Genomic DNA, 8,557 nt, shown 5'->3' on the forward strand with positions numbered 1-8,557 from the left:
TATGTATATGTATAGCTGATTCACTTTGTTGTACAGCAACAACTAACTCAACAATGTAAAGCAATTATACTCCAATAAAGATGTTAAAAGCAAAAATCTTTCCTCCAAAATGTGGAATCCTTTCCTCCAAACTCCACTCCATTACTGCTGTTGTACCTCGCCACCTTGCCCTTTCCCTAGATGTGCGATCATTAATATTTTGGAGTCATGACTCCCTTAGATGATCTTATGAAAGTCATGGACTCTCTACCTAGTAAAATGTACACAAAGACAAAGTATTTTTTTCAGTTTCATGGGATCTGTAATTTCCTAAAGCCCAATCATGGGTTCCAGGTTAAGGATCCCCACTCAAGAAGAAATATGAACTCTTAGCCTTGCATCTCACACTGCTGTGGGCCTCAGGTCTAGGTCTGAAAGCAGCTCATGTTCAGAGGAGGACTATCCCTGCCAAGAAGGTCATGCAGTCTTGAGGAGCAAGTGCCAGGAAAAGCTCAGTGCTGTTTATGCTACTGCTTTGGCCTTAAGCAGAGGATTGGCCTATGTGTCCCCAGAGGAGCAGGAGAGGCATAAAGCCCTTGTAAAGGGTTCTCAAAGGTTGGCAGAGGAACCTAGTAGGTTCAGCACCCATGATTTGCTCAGACAATTGTGATATGAGGAAAGGTTTTTTTCTCCTTCTCCAGCCTGAGCCTGAATCTGAGTGAGTTGAGCTCGTAAAACATACATGCCCCTCTGAGCACTCTGTTTCATTGACCCAGGTTTTGATAAGGAAGTAGTAGCAGCCATAACCAGCTGTTAACCAAGAAGAAAAAGACAAAAGTAGACCAAGAAATGCCCAGCAACAAGACAGAGGTGCAGACACATGCACTCACACAACACACACACATCTCAAAAAAGGAAAAGGGTAACCTCAAGAACTTCACCCATGATTCAGAGCAATTAACCCCATCCTCTCTCCCTCCCCAAGATTAATTTAAGTTTAAATGAAAATAAGTCCCAATCATCCACTATATATATACCCAGCATCAGGCCAAACCTTTCACTAACTAGAGTAAACTCTTTAAAAATCATTAAGAAGTTAAATTGAATTGACTTCTGATAAGCTATGGGCATCCTCTTCAATTTAGTAGAAAGGGAATATCAAAGCAACATAAACAAAAGTGAGTTCTCTGACTGGGAGGGTTTTTGCTAACATGAACAAGTAAAATCTTCTAACCTATCTTGAAGAATTACTAATCCTGGGAGCACCAATCTCCAGAAAATATTGTTTTATTTTTTTGAAATTCTCTATAATAACTTCACCTTTAATGTATCTAAATCTTCTCTCTTGGCATCAGTATGTACTCAGTGAATTCTGTCCAGGTCTAGAAATATTTTTCTGGAAACTAGGAAGTATGACAATACATGCCAGACAAGAGTACCTTTTCTTCATGTTCCATACATTTATCACTCACTAAATTGGGATAACAACCAGTCTGGGTCAATGGTGATTCTGATGTGTTTTGACTCCTGAATCAGCACATGTAAGAACAATGATCCTACCATAGTGGAGAAAGAGAGTTTCTCATTCACCTGAGCCCTTAAGAAAAAGAAGCATGTTTTAATGACTCAGTCAATTGATCAATTAATAAGCACTCTTGGAGAGCCTATTCTGTGTGATGCCCTGTGCTGGACACTAAGGGTAACCATTTATTTGAGCAAAAAACACTATTGAGTGCCTGCTCTATGCCATATACTCTTCTAGGTTCCATGGATACAGTGATGATTAAGACTAGGCTCTGGCTTCAAGTAGCTCACAGTGAGTTACTGGAGGAGGCATACATTTTAACAGATAATGTGAAAAAAAATGCAAAAAAGTAACAGTTTTAGTCTTATCTTACAAGATATCTTCATAATATGTAACAGAATTTATAAATCCATATGTTTTGATTATATATGTCAAACAAGAAATAAAAATATAGAAAATAAGGTAACAGACATCCACGGACCCACCCCCTAGCTTTACCACATGCATCTGGAAATTATCTTGTCTCGGTTTCCATTATAAAATATCTTCTTGTTTATCTTAGACCTCTTTCATCATTTTTCTGTTTATTTCATTCATTCATTAATTTATTCATTCATTCACCAAATATTTATTTACTCATTTATTCCACTTCCACTACCAATTGCCTTAAATATCCGCTTTTTTCAAGGTTTCATCCTCAGCTCATTGGTCTTCTTTTTTTTTTTTTTTTTTGCGGTACGCGGGCCTCCCACCCCCGTGGCCTCTCGCGCTGCGGAGCACAGGCTCCGGACGCGCAGGCTCAGCGGCCATGGCCCACGGGCCCAGCCGCTCCGCGGCATGTGGGATCTTCCCCTACCGGGGCACGAACCCATGTTCCCTGCATCGGCAGGTGGACTCTCAATCACTGCGCCACCAGGGAAGCCCACCATTGGTCTTCTTGAAATGCAAATTATCCTTGGAAGAATTATTCCACTTGCACAGCTTTAATGACCATCAATAAGTTCAGGGCTGCCACTAATGTTTATGGCACCTTCGTGAGAATATGAAAAAAAGGTCCCCCCTCTTGTGGACCCATTGCTGTGGGCACAATGCTTGGACAGTGAATAACAATATTGTGCCAATTTTTAAAAAATCACATCTTCCTCTAGGCAGTTAGTTTTTTGTTGGAGTGCACAGGTTAGTGTGCAGCATGTGGACTGAACTTCAGCCTCAAGTGAGCCCCTCAACCAAGCACCATGCATAGTACACAACCTGCACAACTATAAGTGCTTATGTATTTGATGATGATTCACAAATTTATATGTCCAGCCCTCATTCCTCCTATGAGATCCAGACTAAGATATCAAACTTCTATTGGACATTTCTGCCTGGACATACCACAGCTTAAATTCAACATGTCCAGAACTGAAACTTCCAACTCCTACTCCTGCTTTCCCTCTCTCAGCAGGTTAACCATCTATTTAGGAATGCAAAAAAAAAAAAAAAAAAAAAAACATGAAGGCATTTCTATTTTGTTTCTCCTATTCCCACATGCAATCACTAAACCATCCCATTTGGATTTCCTAATAATTCTCTCTTCCTACTATTGCTATCTTGCTTTAGACCTTCAGAATCCTTCACCTGCCCTACTACATTAGCCTCCTAACTTGTAACCCAGCTTCCAGGCTTGTTTTTCCTCTCCAAGTATAGCCCTCCGAAATACTTTTTTTTTTTTTTCATTCTGCTACTTCTTTCTTAAAAATTCTGCAATGTCTTCCCATTACCTGGTAGATAAAGTTCAAGCTTTTTCTCATGGCATACTATGCCCCTTCATACTTCTCTTGCTTTATTTATTTCCATTTATTGCTTCCCAGTTTATACTCCAGCAATACTGGATAGCTTGCACTTCCATAAACACAGCATGATCTTCCATGCCTTATAACTCACCTTTTCCTGAAACTCCCTTTCCCTCAGTCTTCATCTGGCTTTACCTCCTGCTTTTCCTTCATGGCTCAGCTCAGGTGTCACCCTACTCTATGAAGGTTTCCCTGATCACACCTTCAAAGTAAACAGATGTGCTTACTTTTGTGTATTGAAATCATCTATTGTATTTGCCCTATTTTTTTCTTGACTCTAAGCCTTTCAAAGGGAAGGGGTTTGGAGTAAAAGTATTGTTAGAACACTTCCAAGAGGAGGTGACACTTGAACTAAGTCTGAAAGGATGATGAGTTACTGGATGGATGGATTAGCTGGGGAGGGTGTTATGGTCAGTAGGGCAGAACATTTAAGGCAGAGAGAATAGTATAAATAAAGGAAAGCAGCAGAGCTTATGAGTGGATTTCCCTTGGACAGAATTCAGACTGTAAATGTGTTTTACTTGGCCTTCACCACTTTAAAAAATGAATTAGTTGCCAACATAAAATAAACCAGGAGACCTAACATAAAAAACTGGATTTCTGACTTCTCTTCAATAACTAGGAGATCTGGAGACACTAGACAAGTAATTCCACATGACAACAACTGGTTGGAGGGAAATAGTGGTTACCATCTTTAGAGTAGAATTTCAGTACTTTGGTCTATCATTGTCTCCATCTTTTCCACTTGCTTATACTTGGCCTGCTTTCCTCATATATGTTGCTCACTTTATCACTGTAGGATTTTGAGTTTGTGAACCTTTACAAAGAGTCATAAAGGAGTATGACAGGTTTGCGAATCTGTAATTAAGTCAGCATGTCACATAAAAGAGAAAAAAAAACATTGTCCTCTGCCTTTCAGGAGCTTAATTGGAATGTAAGACAAAATCAGATAAAGAACTAATTGTAAATATTAAAATTATTGGTATACTGTAGTGTTCTAAACCAGTAGTTGTCAAAATATTTAAAAGCAATGGAACTTTTTCAAGTGAAATCTATGGAAATTCTAGTTCTAGTTACCGTCAACTCTCCACTGTAGCTTTTGCCCTTGCCTTTCTACAAATAGAGCCACAAGGGAAAAAAAAGTGATCAAGCCACTCCTTTGCTCAAAATTCTTTATTATTTTCCTATTTTTCTCATAGTAAATACCAAAATTTTTACAATAGCCTTCAAAACTCTTCAAGGTCTTGTCCCTGAATACCTCTGTAACTTCATCTCCTACAATTCTACCCCCCACTCACTTCACGCCAGCCCCGTGAGTCTGCTTGTTGTCCCCTGAACACATCAGGAAATTTTGAGTTTGCCATTCCTCTGCTTGGACTGCTTTTCCCACAATTAACTGTATGGCTCACTCCCTCATTCAGGCCATCTTGTCATACATCTCATTGTCAGAGAGGCCTTCCCTGACCACCCTATATAAAATAGTACCACTTTCACACTTTATCATTTTATTCTGGTTTATTTGGTTTTCATAGCACTTATCACTAAACAACTTTATCATCATACACTTATTTACTTGGTGTGTATGTATGTATGCATTATATGTATTGTATGTATGCATACCTTATTGGGATATAACTTCCATGTGGCAGGATTCACATTTTTTGTTCATTTATGTGTCTCTAGCATTGCTAGAATAGTTGGCACACTGTAGACAATGCATATTTGCTCAATAAAGGAACTAAGGAAAGGAAAAAGGAAGAGGAAAATAAGGAAGATGGAAGATAATTTCTGAAAGATTCTGAAAATCAGGCCGAGGAGTTTGTTTTATAGGTAATGATGAGCCATTGAAAGTTGAAAGTTTATGAAAAGAAATTTGTATCTTCAAAGCAACATTGTAGGAAGATTAAAGTGACATAAGGTTTTCAGAGGTAATAACTCCTTGTAGAACCCCATGCATATTATCTTTCCAACTAAAAAAATCTCCCTTTCTCCTTTAACAGTCCTAGGAATCTCCAAATAAGGTTATTTGAATCCTCCTGAAATGGACATCTATGTGCTATGGGCCAAGATTTGAGCCTTTGTCCAAGAGCTGATTTGCATCTCTCATTTTCCCGTTCTATATCCACTTTATCAATGGAAATCAACATTAAAATGAGAAAGGACATTAATTGTTACCCTACCCCAAAATTATCATATTTATTTGATTTGGAATTTAAGATAGAACTCTTAGGAAGCTTAAATTTCTCAAGTAAAATGTGAGTCACAGAAAAGAAGTCTGCCATTTTTTTCCTGTGGGCATATATATATATATATATATATATACACACACACACACACATATATGTGGGGGGGTGGGTTTATATACAGTTAGAGAAAGATATGAAAGGGTACACAACACTGAATTTTTTTGGAAAATTAAACTGATGGTATGTAGTAAGTAAGCAAAATGTGAGCTGGTTAGGAAAACAAGCTTTTCAAATTTCCTGGGTGAGTCTTTTCTGACGGACAGATGAAGCCAGGAATTGACTAGACAGGGGAATTGCTTACCTAAGGAAGGGCTTTCACAAGTTACCAGTTTGATTCTCAGAAGAAAGATTATATAAAGTACTTAGAAAAGTGGCTGGCATACTATGTACTTAACAAATATTAGTAATTATGATAAGGATAATGATACTAACGATGATGATGATTTTCTGCATCAATGAGGCTAGTATGGTCCCAGCTTTGAATTTTATCATTGCTATTTATGCTGTAATGCTTTCTTTCTTTATCAATGTCTGCTTTTCAGTGTATAGTTTGGAGATACTGGATGCTTAGTTTTTGGTATTTTATAATCCAAATCTCTTAGTTTGTATATTAGTATTTCAGGGATCCAAGTCTGAATTAAAATTGTGTGAACCCAGGATGTATCCATGACTGGAAGAGGTGGCTCCTCCAGGAACTATATATATATATATGAAGCTGTATCTAGTGTAGAAGTCGCTCCTCTATGTGAGATGATAGATGTTCACTAAACTTACTGCGATGATCATTTCATGATGTATGTAAGTCAAATTTTTATGCTGTACACCTTAAACTTATACAGTGTTGTATGTCAATTATATCTCAATAAAAATGGAAGAATAAAAATCAGGGGAAAAAAAGAACTCACTCCAAGGGGGAAAGAATCTACATGAACATATTTAGTTCAAGTATCAGCCTTAAAGAGGAAAGATACATAAAATGGCTTTACCAATATTTTCTTCTGACCCAGCACCAAGGGACCTGTGTCCGATCCCTAAAGTGATGGGGCTAAAGTAAAAGAATGAAAAAAATAATTACAAGAACTAGTTCATTGAAAGTGTTGAAAGAGGGTGTTGACAGCATGTGTTTCAAATTTTGATGTCTTCAGTCCAAAAATTCATTACTGTAGGTGGTGGATCAAAAAAGATCTTGCTGCAATTTATGTCAAAGAGTGTTCTGCCTATGTTTTCCTCTAAGAGTTTTATACTATCCAGCCTTACATATAGTTATTTACTCCATTTTGAGTTTATTTTTGTGTATGGTGTTAGGGAGTGTTCTAATTTCATTCTTTCACATATAGCTGTCCAGTTTTCCCACCACGGTTTATTGAGGAGACTGTCTTTTCTGCATTGTATATTCTTGCCTCCTTTGTCATACTAGGTGACCATAGGTGTGTGGGTTTATCTCTGGACTTTCTATCCTGTTCCATTGATCTATATTTCTGTTTTTGTGCCAGTACCATAGTGTTTTGATTACTGTAGCTTTGTAGTATAGTCTGAAGTCAGGGAGTCTGATTCTTCCGGCTCCGTTTTTCTTTCTCAAGATTGCAGTGGCTATTTGGGGTCTTTCATGTCTCCATATGAACTGTAAGATTTTTTGTTCTAATTCTGTGAAAAATGCCATTGGTACTTTGATAGGGATTGCATTGAATCTATACATTGCTTTGTGTAGTGGAGTCATTTTCACAATATTGATTCGTCCAATGCAAGAACATGGTATACCTCTCCATCTGTTTGTGTCATCTTTGATTTCTTTCATCAGTGTTTTATAGATTTCTGCAAACAGGTCTTCTGTCTCCTTAGGTAGGTTTACTCCTAGGTATTTTATTCTTTTTTGTCATGATGGTAAATGAAATTGTTTCCTTAATTTCTCTTTCTGATCTTTCATTGTTAGTGTATAGGAATGCAAGAGATTTTTGTGTATTAATTTTTTAACCTGAAAATTCATCAAACTCATTGATTACCTCTAGTAGTTTTCTGGTGACATCTTTAGGGTTTTCTATGTGGAGTACCATGTCATCTGCAAACAGTGACAATTTTACTTCTTCTTCTCCAATTTGGATTACTTTTATTTCATTTTCTTCTCTGATAGCCATGGCTAAGACTTCCAAAACTATGTTCAATAAGAGTGGCGAGAGTGGACATCCTTGTCTTGTTCCTGATCTTAGAAGAAATGCTTTCAGCTTTTAACCACTGAGAATGATGTTAGCTGTAGGTTTGTCATACATGGCCTTTATTATGTTGAGGTAGGTTCCCTCTATGCCCACTTTCTGGAGAGTTTTTATCTTAAATGGGTGTTGAATTTTGTCAAAAGCTTTTTCTGCATCTATTGAGATGATCATATGGTTTTCCTTCTTCAATTTGTTAATGTGGTGTATCACAATGATCGATTTGCATATATTGAAGAATCCTTGCATACCTGGGATAAATCCCACTTGATCATGTTGTGTGATCATTTTAATGTGTTGTTGGATTTGGTTTGCTAGTATTTTGTTGAGGATTTTCGCATCTTTGTTCATTAGTGATGTTGGCCTGTAATTTTCTTACATTGTGATATCTTTGTCTCTATTTGGTATCAGAGTGATGGTGTCCTCATAGAGTGAGTTTGGGAATGTTCCTTCCTCTGCAAACTTTTGGAAGAACTTCAGAAGGATAGGTGTTAACTCTTCTCTAAATGTTTGACAGAATTCATCTGTGAAGCCATCAGGTCCTGGACTTTGGTTTGTTGGGAGTTTTTTAATCCCAGTTTCAATTTCAGTACTTGTGGTTGGTCTGTTCATATTTGCTATTTCTTCCTGTTTCAGTCTTGGAAGGTTGTACCTTTCTAGAAATGTGTCCATTTCTTCTAGGTTGTCCACTTTATTGGTATACAGTTGCTTGTAATAGTCTCTTATGATACTTTGTGTTTCTTTGGTGTCCATTGTAACTTCTCCTTT

The sequence above is a fragment of the Lipotes vexillifer genome, unplaced genomic scaffold (genome assembly GCF_000442215.2).
Source record: "Lipotes vexillifer unplaced genomic scaffold, Lipotes_vexillifer_v1.1 scaffold954, whole genome shotgun sequence".
Classification (NCBI taxonomy): Eukaryota; Metazoa; Chordata; class Mammalia; order Artiodactyla; family Lipotidae; genus Lipotes; species Lipotes vexillifer.